The following is a 14,480-nucleotide window of genomic DNA, read 5'->3' as shown; positions in this document are numbered from 1 at the left end:
GCATAACTCAATGGACTTATCCACGGTCTTCTTTTATCCTCGACTTTCTTTTTCTTTTCTGTTGTAAATGCGGGCAATGTTTACATTAAATGACATCCGGACCAACATCCGGACAACGAATGTTCACCGGATGAACGTGAATTGGATGAATGCACAACGAAATCGTTCATTTTTTGTAAACACGGCCCGCAGTAAAGGTTTTCTTCCCGCTGGAAGTTGCAGCGTGACGTCATCGTAGATTAGTTCATTACGAATAACTTCTCTGGAGACATCGAACGTCTAAAATCGACGAAAACAGAGAAAACACTTTTTTCCGGCTAAATTGTCGATTCGGTTTATTGTGCATTCTGAAATGGGTCACTGGATCTCCAATAGAGTTATCACCTTCTAACTCCTGGACTAAAGCTTTCTGCAAGAGCATCAAAAAGTATTGCAGAAAGATTTCTTCCATAATATCACTGGCGGACAGAGGGTGTTATTAGGGAGGGCCTTCCTTAGCCGAGTGGTTAGAGTCCGCGGCTACAAAGTCCGCGGCTACAAAGTTCGAATCCCGGTCGGTCCAGGATCTTTTCGTAATGGAAATTTCCTTGACTTCCCTGGGCATAGAGTATACTGCCCATAAAAGCATATCAGTATCATATCTGCTGGATTTCCTTTCTATATGGGACAAATATGCGTTTATGGGCAGTATAATCGTATCTGCCACACGATATACGAAGGAGGACCCAGCTGCAGCAATTGTTTATCTTTGACACCATATGTGGCAACCTCGACTGTCCTACTCTTCTCGGTGAAGTCTCTTTCAACGTTCCTCCACGGAGACGGTGTAATATAATATTTTTTTTATTTTTATTATTTTTAATAAAAAAAAATGCAAAAATGGCAATTTGGCAAAGAAAGCTCTCAGTTAATAACTGTGAAAGTGCTCATAAGAACACTAAGCTGTGAAGCAGGCTCTGTCACAGTGAGGACGTTAATGCCAAGAAGAAGAACAGTGGGTGATAATTGGATTACACACTCACACAACCAGTGATTTGGATTACCGGTGAAGTTGTCCTAGTGCACGGTTTTTTTTACCGAAACACAATAAAAATTTTAAGGTTCCATGATTTTTTTGTCTCATACTATAAAATACATCTCAATGAAAGGTTTCAGAGCGATAAAATGACAAAGAAGATCTTTTTTCTGCGAAGGGTGTTGACAAACTCATTATCAAACATAATTTAGATAAATTTGATTACATACACTCAACTCTTTAAAAAAAAGGACTGTAACTAATTCTTTACTTTTTATTGTGTTTTTTTACTAACAAATAACAATTTGTAAGAATTTTATAAATATTATCTAGGTAGCTATATTATGCACGGTGAATGGAGGCAACACGGTGACTAGTGACGGTACAAGTAAACTGTAAAAATATCATTATTCACAAATTAAAGGATCACTGTCGGCCATGATGGATTTCAGTTTACCTCATTCTGTGGTCCGTGAACCGCAGTTTGGGAAAGACCTTCGTCCAACTGGCAGGAGTGCCACTACATGCTGCCAATCAGAGGGCAACGTCGAGTTGAGTTGTTTGGTGGCATCATCGTGGTAAGTATGTGGCTTGCGTTTAGGAATGCATGATTTTATTACACGGTAAGGTAGCTTGGTGTTAATTTATTCGTCTGAAGGTATAGTGCTTCTAACACACGTGGTGGGGCGGCGAACAAAGTTCAATAGTTCACCGATAAACGGGGAGATAGATTGTGTAGCAGGACTAAAGACTAAACTGAACGTATTCAGTCAGGTGGTGTGTTAGGTGATGTATGTAGGAATTTGTGCAAGCAAAAGGCAAATGGCCTCATGGGTGAAAGTTATTCTTTTCAGGGTAGATGCCCTAATGGTGGTCTTGGAAAAAAGTATCGGTTCCATTCTCACACTTAGAGGTCTCTCATAGAATCGGGCACCCTAGCGAAATCCATTCATCCAGTGGGAGGTAATCCATCAAAGCGGTAAATGGGCTTGTAAACCTTTTAAGCACAGTGAACTCATAAACACCACTGATGGTTACTATACTGAGCTCAACTGAACCATGAATGGAAACTATATTTGGGATATTTCACTGTACCGTATGTTAGACTCACATCATTGCATGCAAGGTTGAGCGACGAGACTCTGACGCTGTTTAGATTTACCTGGACAAAAGTTTTCAGACGTACACAGCGTTCTACATCTGCGTACGGCTATGCTTTCAGACCGAAGCAAAGTTGATTGGATTTCGTTTTGTTGCCATTCAGCTAACAGAAAGTCCTATCTGCACGGAGAAAACATAGTACTCAAAAATAAGTTTTTTTATACTCAAAAATGAGTAAAGGCAGTTGAACTGACGAAATGGGTGATTTTCATTCTGTCAAATACGTCAATTTAACCCAAACTTTGAGTTGTTTAACGGAAACTCTAATTTGAGTAAAAACATACTTGTTCAATTTATTACCCTCAAACAATTTTAATATATGAACTGATGTAATTTCTTTTTTAAATAATAAACTATTTTGTTTGAACTACTGCAGGTATTCATCGAGTTAATATAATAATTGCCCCAATATAGCAGTCCAATCGATTAATCACACAAGTTATCAAAACAATCAATAACAAACACATTTAAAACGCAAAGTTGAGTATAAATAACTCAACGTATGGCATTTGCGCTGCGTACTAGCCGTTGAGTAGTTTAAACTCAATTTTGGATGAAAAAACGCATCAGCCATTTTGAAATGTCAACGCTGATCATTTCAAAAAATTACCGTCAGAGTAAGTCGGGTTAGTGGAAAAACCGTAATATTCTTTAAAATAAAATCCGGAAATGTTTAAAATTATGTTTAACATACATTATTAAGTGCTACATCCATGTTCCTGACTGTTTCATATAAAGCTCCGGCAGCTGAACAGCAAATATTCTGGATTTACTAGAGGTAAAAGTCCACCAAAGAGTTAAGTGTGCTGAAAAATAATGTATATTTTCTCTTTCTTTTTCAGATGTCAAAGATTGTCAGAATAAAGAAGTGGCTTTTTCCGAGTCCTCGCGCCTCGTTTCAACTTCTGTTTGCCGTTCCTGTACCCACCATGCACGATTTCCGGAACCAATATTAAGCTGCTTCCAAAAGAGTTACCGCGACGCCGTTCCAACTGTTTTTGCTGCTGTGCAAGCCAGAAAGATTGCCAGGACCGACGCGCTGATTGATGTGAATGTGATTTAACAGTAATGGAATGAATAAAATGAAATGTAATAGTAATGTCGTAAAATAAATGATGAATGTTAGTCGTCTGCACTAATTATAAGAAAATAACTGGAGCGTTTTTGACTATTTGTTTGTTTGTTTGCATGTCGTCTTGATTAAAAACTACCTATTTTTTAGTTTTTTCACTCGAGGTGGCATTGGGTAAATACTACCCACTGGTGTAATTTAATGCAGTTACTCAATTTTGAGTACTAGGCTATTAACTCAAATTTGGGGTAACGCACAAACGTGCCGAGTTGGGTCAAATGAACCCAAATTTGAGTACTTCGTTTTCTCCGTGTGGTTGTTGAGCATTTAAAGCAAATTAATTGAAAAGTTTTCCGTAAAAGGGGTGTCTGAAATAGGTTTCTGATTTCGTGTATATCCTAATGTATATCTAACTCCGGCAATTAATTCGAAACTAAAAAGCGGGTTACGTTTCAGAATGAAGGGCTAATCTCGAGATTGAGTAAGCGAAGAAAGGTGATCCAAATTTTATTTGGGGCTTGTTATAAAAACCTGTTTGAAGTTCAAAAGTTCTGTTTTGTTAGGAAATGGTCACATAGTAGGGTGAATCGGAGCTGCCATCCCTTCAACCCCCTATGTCCGCATCTGCTCACACTTGTTTAGGAGTTCGTTTTTGACATCTCGTTTTATAACTATTATAATCGAAAACTGGGCAAACAATTTGATAATTTTAGCCCAGTTTATTTTAATTCTTTTATCCTTCATCCTTTAACACCTGCACACCCAACCCCCCTCAGAGAGTTGAACTTGTTCAAATTCAACAATAAACAAAATTCAAAGCAATGACATGTAGTTTTTTCAACATTAAATCGCTTGTTCGAGTGTAGTGAACATGTTTGAGCAGAAATTAAAACTTTTGATTACACTCAGAATTTCTTTAACTTAAAATATTACGAGCAACCCCATTTTTTGGACCCGTTTGCTTGTTAACCAAAATTCAATGCGATGACATTAAAGTGATTGTGAAAGTCAAGTGAACATGTTTGAATATAAAAATTATAGCGTTAGCGTAGTTACGGTATTCTTCGTAGATTGGATACTAGCAACAACCCAAGTAACCATAAGCACTAATAATAAGCCCCTAATCAACATCATAGATGCATATATGCATTATAATAGCACTACAAATGCTTGCACGCCTGATAACAGCACTTCTACTACATAGAAACCCTATTACTGCATAATTAATGCTTCTAAGCATGATGCAAACAGGCATTAAATAAGCACTATATTTGCTCTATATTCGCACTATATTGGCTCTATATTTGACACCCGTATTTGTTGAGTTGATGAAGCCCTGCTCCTTTGCTCCTTCGGCCACATAAGATGAATATTATTGGGAAGAAAAGTGACCAATTTAAATCATCACTTTACTCCGTCATAACACCTGCGATTGTAGTAGTGAGAAGATTTATTTTTGACTCCCTCTTACCACTACATGCAAACACAAAGCACGTGGTATATCTGTCAAAACACTGGAGGACATTAAAAAATGCCATATATGCGAATATAGAGCCAATATAGTGCTTATTTAATGCCTGTTTGCATCAGGCTTAGAAGCATGCAGTAATAGGGTTTATATGCAGTAGAAGTGCTGTTATCAGGCATGCAAGCATTTGTGTATGCATCTATGATGCTGATTAGGGGCTTATTATTAGTGTTTATGTTTACTTGGGTTACTGGTTACTTGGGAATAATGTTTCGTTTGATAATTTCATCCAGACTGCTTTCAGGGACAAGGCTGTGGAGAAACCTTGACCCAATCATGGACAATATTAACAAGCGCATGAATATTGCTATTCCTGGCCACGCCCATCTTTACCGTAACTTGGGATAGGGGAAGTAAATGTTGAGGTAGCACATACTTAATGAGAGGCCACCGACTCAGCGACGCCCTCATAAGTGCTACGGAGGAGGAGGTTGGGAAACGTATCATGTTTGAATATAAAAATATATAAAAAAATAACACTCAAAATGGATTTTACCCAGAAAACCACACAAAAAACTCAGGAAATACGCTGTGTTCTGGGTACAATAATACTTGAGTGTAAATTTATTTTTATACTCGAACATGTTCACTTGACTTTCACAATCAATTTAATGTCGAAAAAAATATAAGTCATCGCATTGAATTTTGAGTTACTGGCAAACGGGGACAAAAAATAGGGGTTTTCGAAATGTTTTAATTTTTTTTCCTAATTTTGAATGTAATATAAAATTTCTGCTCAAAAATGTTCACTTGACTTCGAACGAAAAAAATACATGATTTTAATTAAAAACGAATAAACTCGGGAAATAAGTTGTTTATATTGTTTTGTAGGTAAAACAATTTTGAGTACCGTAAAACGGGGTATCTTTGATAATGCGGGTAACTTTGATAGTGCGTTACCCACCACGTAGTAAACCAAATATCATAATTTCTGTTAATCGGTTAAGTAAAACGAATGCAAAACTAAAGAATATTAGTATGACACTTCATGTAAGAACTGTTTTCATTTGAATCGAGAACATTTGAGGCTTTATATACGAATTTTGAAAATTGAAACGATTTTTGCATTTTTGAAACATTTACATACATAATAGTTGGTCACTTATCTTTGACAGCCTAGTTATCATAGAACTTGAATATGGTTTCAAATCTTTTAGCGAACATCATTTTCACAAACTGGGACCATTTTTGTAATCTAAGTCAGAAATTTCCATATTACGTTAAACGCCTAGAGGTATGCAATGCCCTATAAATGTTCCGTAATTCATTCAATTTTGTTCGATTTATACTCCATCATCAAAGTTACCCCAAAACAGAGAGCCGATTTTCGATTATATGAAAAATTATAATTCCATTCAAAATAAATCTTTTGGTAATTTATCAACTGCACTCGATTGCTAGGATGCCAGTACTTGTTTTAAGCTTAGCTTAGCTTAGCTTAGACTGACTACACATATCAATGGTTGCTATTCCGTGGTTGACCGAAGTCAGTGAAAATGCACAAAGAATCCAGTGTTGATAGACTCGCACTCAAATGTCAATCAATACGCTCTCCCGAGAGAGAAAACTCATTAGAGATCTGCTTCGCAAATCTCACGCTTGAGATTTTGATGCAAAATCAACTCAATCAACTCAAACCGTAAAAAATGATTAGTCGCAAAACCCGGCCAAAACTCGTGAAACCCGAATATTGTTGATTGCGTTAGAAAGGATTACTATAATTTTACCAGACTAACAAGAAATTATTGCCGTGTGTTAGTAAACTGTGGAAATACGAGACAATGAGTCAAAAAGGTGAGCCAACTCATCCGTGATTTTTTGACTGCTGAGTTGCGTGATTGACAACTCACGCATGAAAAATCTCAAGCGTGAATTGTGAGAAATTGAGTTTTTCGCAACACTGAAAGAATCAACTAGAAGTTCGGCTGGCATAATCTTCTTCAGTGTGCATAATTTAGTGCCTCTATTTATACAGGGTCAATAACGGCGCCGGCCACGTCCTTGCAGTCAGGTGGGATTGGGGGAAGGAATGTTAGTGTGTAACCTTTGCTATTTGGAGACCGTGTTTGCCTCTGCATCTCCACAAAGGTTACTGGGAAGGATGTTTGTTAATGGGGAGGATCGTTGGGTCAAAGGATTCACTTTGATAAGTGATTAGACCATGATAAATAGTTTTTTGTCAAATATAAATATGCTTTTATGAAAATATAATATTTTCATTTGATATGAACAATTTCTATGTAAAGGAAAATTATGCCGACACTTGAGGTGACGAACCATTCAAAGTTTGTTGAACAAATATCTAAATGTAACATTCCTACAGCTGTCAGGACGAAAGCATGTGTTATTATATTTTACTTATTTGAAAAGAAACAAAAACTTGATTGGCTGGAACATCATAGAACACTCTTATTCTTATGCCGACACTTACAGTGGCGAACCATCCAAAGTTTGTTGAATAAAGTGAACCTTTCGCAAGTCTACACTTGTAGTGTCGAACCATTCAAAGTTTTTTTTTATAATTACAAAAATAAAGATAAAAAGAAAGGGGTGTTTTGAAAACAAAAAAATGTTAAACATAAATAATTCATGAATTAGAGTTTATGTCGACACTCACAGTGACGAACCATTCATAGTTTGTTGAAAAATCATATTTACGTCCTACCGTTGTATGGATTAAATGTGCAGTCATACATATTTTATAGATTAGAAATAGTAGCATGGAACGAGCTCACCAATTGATCCGTCATCCTTGACTGAGCAGCAACAATCCACATTCAGCTTAACTCGTTTGCTCGGCTATATAAAAGCACTCAGAGAAAATAGGCGCACGACCTGAGAGGGAAAACAACTGACGACTGCTCGGGCTTTCTTGACGCACTGCCAAGGAGCAATCGTCAAGGTCGAAGATCAAACAGAACTAACCGATCGCGGAACTTTTTCACTTCACTCGACTGACGCGCGACATGTTTGATCCTGCCCTCGTCACCCGCTCCCGCAGGAGCAAGCATCAAGGTCGGAAGATCAAACAGGACTTCGCTAGGATGCCAGTACTTGTTTTGAAAATACAAACTATAATTCTTTGACACAGCAAGCATAAATATTCAAGTTTTCTTCGAGAAAACTATCAAAGTTACCCTGTTTTACGGTATAGTAAAAATTCTATTTTTCTACTCTTAAATATTCATTTCATTCCTAAAAAACTACATATCATAGCCTCCAATTTTGTTTTTGTGGGTAAAATAAATTTTGAGTGTTATCGGAAATGTATTTTGTCTAAAAATAGGGTTTTCCGTGATATTTGAAGTAAAACTATTTTTGAGTGGGATCAAAAATTTCAATTTCTGCTCAAACATGTTCATTTGCCTTCTACAAGTAAATTGATGCCGAAAAACTTAAAGCCGTGATATTTATTTTTGATGTACAAACACAAAAATCTGGAAATACGTTTTCTGTGTAAAATAAATTTTGAGTTTGATCGATTTTTTACTCGAACGTGTTCATTTGACTGTTATAATCAATTTTATGTCGGAAAAACTATTTTGAGTACATGTAAAGGCGTCCAAAAATAGGGTTTTTTGTAATATTGTAGGTAAAATTAATTTAGAGTGTAATCAAAACATTCAATTTCTGCTCAAACATATTTATTTGACCTTTACAAGTAGATTCATGTCGAGAAAAATACATATCATAGCCTTCAGTTTTGATTTAGAGACACAAAATTAGTTTAATGTCGAAAAAACTATATGTCATCGCTTTGAATTTTGAGTTACAGGCAAACGGGTCCAAAAAATAGGGTTTTCGTAATATTTTAAGTAAAAATAATTTTGAGTGTTAAAAAAAAATCTATTACTTCTCCAACATGTCAACTACACTCAAATAAGCAAATTAATGTCGAAAAAACTACATGTCTATGCTATAAATTTTGTTTTATTAACAACTACCGAAAAGCTAAACATTACATATAATTTGCAATTGGATTAGATGGACAAATTGATGTGAAGATTTGCGAAAAAGTTACACGTCTTCTCAGTGAGAATCGAACTCACGACTCCCCGATCTCTAGTTGGGGCGCGTTAACCACTACGCCATGAGAGGACTCATGAACGCAGAAGTTAACCTGAATTCGATTTCAGCTCAATAATCACGTGGTCCTCTTTCGCAAAGTGCACCTCTTTCGGAAGAATTAGATGCCCATCCAAACACAACGCTTTCTATATATATCCAATGCCTAGCCCGAGAGCGCATTGTTTTTTAGATATAGGAATAGCACACTACACTAGCCAGCAACTGCGCTGGCTGAGGTTTCTATTGTGTGGGCTTCCAATGGGTCGCGACGTTCTCAAACGACCGGTTACGGAACATGAGTCCGTTGCTCGATAAATACTTGTTTTAATTATGAATCGTGGTTTACGGCCAACCAGCCGAGTGGAAGTTTAACAACTACCGAAAAGCTAAACATTACATATAATTTGCAATTGGATTAGATGGACAAATTGATGTGAAGATTTGCGAAAAAGTTACACGTCTTCTCAGTGAGAATCGAACTCACGACTCCCCGATCTCTAGTTGGGGCGCGTTAACCACTACGCCATGAGAGGACTCATGAACGCAGAAGTTAACCTGAATTCGATTTCAGCTCAATAATCACGTGGTCCTCTTTCGCAAAGTGCACCTCTTTCGGAAGAATTAGATGCCCATCCAAACACAACGCTTTCTATATATATCCAATGCCTAGCCCGAGAGCGCATTGTTTTTTAGATATAGGAATAGCACACTACACTAGCCAGCAACTGCGCTGGCTGAGGTTTCTATTGTGTGGGCTTCCAATGGGTCGCGACGTTCTCAAACGACCGGTTACGGAACATGAGTCCGTTGCTCGATAAATACTTGTTTTAATTATGAATCGTGGTTTACGGCCAACCAGCCGAGTGGAAGTTTAACAACTACCGAAAAGCTAAACATTACATATAATTTGCAATTGGATTAGATGGACAAATTGATGTGAAGATTTGCGAAAAAGTTACACGTCTTCTCAGTGAGAATCGAACTCACGACTCCCCGATCTCTAGTTGGGGCGCGTTAACCACTACGCCATGAGAGGACTCATGAACGCAGAAGTTAACCTGAATTCGATTTCAGCTCAATAATCACGTGGTCCTCTTTCGCAAAGTGCACCTCTTTCGGAAGAATTAGATGCCCATCCAAACACAACGCTTTCTATATATATCCAATGCCTAGCCCGAGAGCGCATTGTTTTTTAGATATAGGAATAGCACACTACACTAGCCAGCAACTGCGCTGGCTGAGGTTTCTATTGTGTGGGCTTCCAATGGGTCGCGACGTTCTCAAACGACCGGTTACGGAACATGAGTCCGTTGCTCGATAAATACTTGTTTTAATTATGAATCGTGGTTTACGGCCAACCAGCCGAGTGGAAGTTTAACAACTACCGTTTTATTGTTGAATTTGTGAAAAAAAATGCGTTTTTCAAAAAATAAAAATTAAATAGGAAGTGCCTTTTGCTTAATATATATTTCAAAAACCCAAAAATGAACATCAATCTTGAATAGAGTCCGGTTTCAATGCTGATTTTTGACGTAGGACTACGTCTTTGTTTTCTATATTGGGGTGCACTTTAAAAGTACGGAAAATGAGACATGTAACGAAATTAGGGGAGATTTTGAACGTTAATAACTCAGTTGTTTATGAACCAATTATTACGATTTTAGTATCATTCGATCAGAAATGTATCTACGCATCGTTAGTAATATATCCGATAAGTGAATTTTGTTGTTAAACTATTGAAAATTTGATAAAAGTTGACCCCTTTCTTATCCAACCAATCACGTTCGAGCACTTTTCGACGGTGTCGCTTCCCACTATAAAAGCAAACGGGTCCCTGCTTCTTCCCTCAGTCTTCTTTTTGCGGTCGGACTGTGAACACGATCGGGCGAGTCATTCTCGCTTTGCGTTTGCACCCGTGTCACAGTCCAATTTGTGTCGTCGGAAGAGGAAGACGCAAGATTGATTTGCGGTGGCGATGACGATGGCTTGGGCGCTTCTCCGAGCGGCAAACTACTGCTGCTTGGAGAAGCGTCCAAGCCATCGTCATCGCCGCCGCAAAATTATCCGCGCTCCCAGATTTCGACTCGTGATCGGTGGTCCAGAAGCAAACCCGTTAGGAACCAGAAACCAGAAGCCCCCAGAGTTGCTGATCCGAGGAGCTGCTGCTAATCGAGCGTCGGACTGGTGAAATCGCTCAAGATTTCAAGAGTGAGCATCGTTTCCAGATTTTGACTTGTGCCCGGAGATCCAATACCCGTTGCTGTTGTGCGCCATCCACGTCACGAACCATTTAGCTGGTTCGTCGAATAAGCAAATTCCCCGTTTGACCATGGCGATCAACTGATAACATCCCGTAGTGCTATTTATCTGTAACCGTATCGAGGCTGAGAAAGCCATCGGCCCTTGTCAGGGCCATCAAATTTGTGGAAAAGAGTTGAAGGAATAATATTTCCAACCTTATTACATCTTATATTCCTCAATCAATCTCGCAGCTTCGTACAAAATTTAATTTGTTATGAATATTGCGACATGTTTAGAATGCTTTTGAAAAGAAATTCCCATTGAACAATTTTCATAATTTTGGCACCATGGATCAGATATTTACCTTCATATTAAAGAAAACTATTGATTATCAATAGCGAACTATTGAATATTTAGGGTTGACTTTCATTCATGTTCGATCAATTTCTCACGCATATCATTTTCCGCGATTTTCAAGTAATTCTAAGCCCAACACATTATTGGCACATACCCATTTTCCAGATTGGTCGACTAAAAAGAGAAGAGCACGAATGGGTGGAGCATAATCTGCTAATCTAAGGGTATATAGCATGCTTCCCTCGTTGGATTCGGTTTCATTCCGATTCTACTTTCGAGCTGGCAAGAGCTCCTTCGATCCTGCGCAGCGACGTCCGCACTTGCTGATTTCAAGCTAGCGATCCAGCGTCTGGTGATCGGTGGTCAAGAAGCAAGCCCGTTAGGAGCCAATTTCCAGAAGCCGCCAGAGTTGCTGATCCGAAGAGAAAATAGCAGCAAATCAAGCGTCGGACTTATGAAATTGCTCAAGATTTCAAGAGTGAGCATCGTTTCCAGATTTCGCCTTGTGCCCGGTGATCCACTACCCGTTGCTGTTGTGCGCCATCCACGGACCATGGCAATCAACTGATCAATCCCGCAGTACTATTTATCTGTGACCGCATCGAGGCTAAAAAAGCCATCGGCCCTTGTCAGGGCCATCAAATTTGTGGAAAAGAGTTGAAAGAATAATATTTCCGACCTTATTACATCTTATATTCCTTAATCAATCTCACAGAAGTTTCGTACAAAATTTAATTTGTCATGAATAATTTATGGCACGACAACTTGAGACTATTCTTGGACGCTGCTGCTGTACCGTCGAGGTGAGTGCTCAACATTTCACAACGATTGTAAACTAGAGTGGCATGTCCAACAGTGTCTTTGATTTGCCATATTTTATGGGAGTATTTCGATTATGAAAATTATCACATGTAACCCAAATTGTGACATATTTAGAATGGTCAAGAGAAATTCTAATTGAACAATTTTCATCATTTTGGCACCCAATAATCTGAAATTCACCTTCATACTAAAGAAAACTATTGATTATCAATAGATAACTAGAGAATATTTAGTAAATGTCAAGCATTCCAACTATTCATGTTTGATCAATTTTTCACGCATATCATTTTTCGCAATTTTCAAGTAATTCTAAGCCCAACACATTATTGGCACATACCCATTTTCCAGATTGGTCGACTAGAAGAGAAGAGCACGAATGGGAGGAGCATAATCTGCTAATCTAAGGGTTTAAAGCATGCTTCCTTCGCCGGATTCGGTTTCATAACATTTTCGCTTTCGAGCTGGTAAGAGCTCCTCCGAACCTGCTTAGCGAGGAGCACCTCGTAGCCTGAAGCCTGCTGAGCTGTTGGTCAGCATCTGGTTTATGAGATTTCGGCTCGTGATAAACTCATCTGTGGTGCAGTCAAGAATCAAGCCCGTTAGGCATCATTACTACTATTAATAGACAAATCGAGCGTCCGGCTTGTGATATCGCTCAAGATTTAGGGGTCTATTTTATAAGTCGAGTCGATCAAAATGACTCGCCTAGAGTCACTGTCGACCGAAAAAATCACTCGACTCAGCTCTGTCACTCGAGATTTTCGACAGTTGTCACTCTATGTGACTGGATTACTATGGGAGTCGACGGGTGACATCTGAAATATGCATGCTTGCTTTGATCGACAATGAATACAGACGAGTCACATGAATCTGCTCGATTTACATAATAGGCCCCTTAGCTAAGTTTTCAGATTTCGACTTCAGCCGTGTGATCTAATACCTGTTGCTGATGTGTGCCATCCACACCACAAAATTAAGCTAAGTTTTCAGATTTCGACTTCAGCCGTGTGATCTAATACCTGTTGCTGATGTGTGCCATCCACACCACGAAACATTCAACTGGTTCGTCTTATAAGCAGAGAACTTATACAAATTTCTACACTTTCGTTGGGGATTCTTCGTTCAACCATGGCAATCAACTGATAACATCCTGTAGTGCGATTCTTCTATGACAGCATCCGAGCTAACAAAGCCTTTGGCTCTTTTCAGGGCCACCAAAATGCGTAAGATAGTTAACAGAGTAATATTTCCGACTTTATATATCACAATGAATAATATTTCTCTCAAACCATAAAATCAACAAAGCGATGACTGAAGCTTTCATTATAATCCTCGAATAAATTCCTATAGACACATTGCTTTAAATATTTTTTAATTAGAATTACTTAGATTTTGCTTCAGCATATTGAACAAACCTCAATCACTACTGTTCTTTCCAATGCTACCATATATTTCATAGGAGGTTACTAATATAATTTCAAAATGATCATACAACCTGAAGTGAAATTTCATATTTTCATAGATAAATATGACGAATTCATCGAATAAAGATAAAGTATATTTGGGACATGATTAAACGTACACTTGGCTGCAAATCGTTATATGCATAAATATTTACGAAAGTTTCGAGCACTGAAAACAGTGTGAAGTCAAAACGAGCAACAAGAACGACATCAAATTCAGTTAAATTAACCATCGTGGTCCTACGTCACCAGTTCGTACAACCCCATAGGGATGTACCCTTATAGTTTTTTTTTTTGACAATCGCTTCGAAAACGACAGAGATGTGCATATTCAAAGTTGCACTCTTGGTAGTTGGCGTAAGTTTTCACCCCCTTGGTAGAAGAAGATTTAATAATAGTTTTCGACGTTTGTTACAATGTTTGAACATGGTACATTCTGTGTAACTCAAACAGGATGCTCCAGAATCATTTTCAAAATGTTATTTAAATTTATATTTTATCTTCTGATAATCTTCTGATAATCTTCTGATATTACAACAGCTAGTTCATATTGGTACATCATACAACATGGAAGGCCTGAAAATTGGTTTGAAGATCAAAAGCTCCTAAATGGTTACAACCATTTTATGTTTTCGTTAAATTTGGCTTGACTGCCTGGGGTTCCTCTCATCGTGACAACATGTCTACTTGAAGGTTTCAAATAAAGTTCTTTTGGTTTATGTGGGAATATTATAGTTGCGTAAGAAAAAAGGA

General features: G+C 38.0%; 1 protein-coding gene across 1 annotated transcript in view; it reads right to left on the bottom strand.

The window, feature by feature from the left end:
* Positions 1-14,480, bottom strand: part of LOC5577454 (cytosolic carboxypeptidase 6) — a 73,220-nt gene that overhangs the window by 26,832 nt on the left and 31,908 nt on the right. The window lies entirely within an intron of this gene.

This window comes from Aedes aegypti, chromosome 3 (assembly GCF_002204515.2).
Source record: "Aedes aegypti strain LVP_AGWG chromosome 3, AaegL5.0 Primary Assembly, whole genome shotgun sequence".
Taxonomy (NCBI): Eukaryota; Metazoa; Arthropoda; class Insecta; order Diptera; family Culicidae; genus Aedes; species Aedes aegypti.
This window is presented reverse-complemented; position numbering and strand designations above follow the sequence as displayed.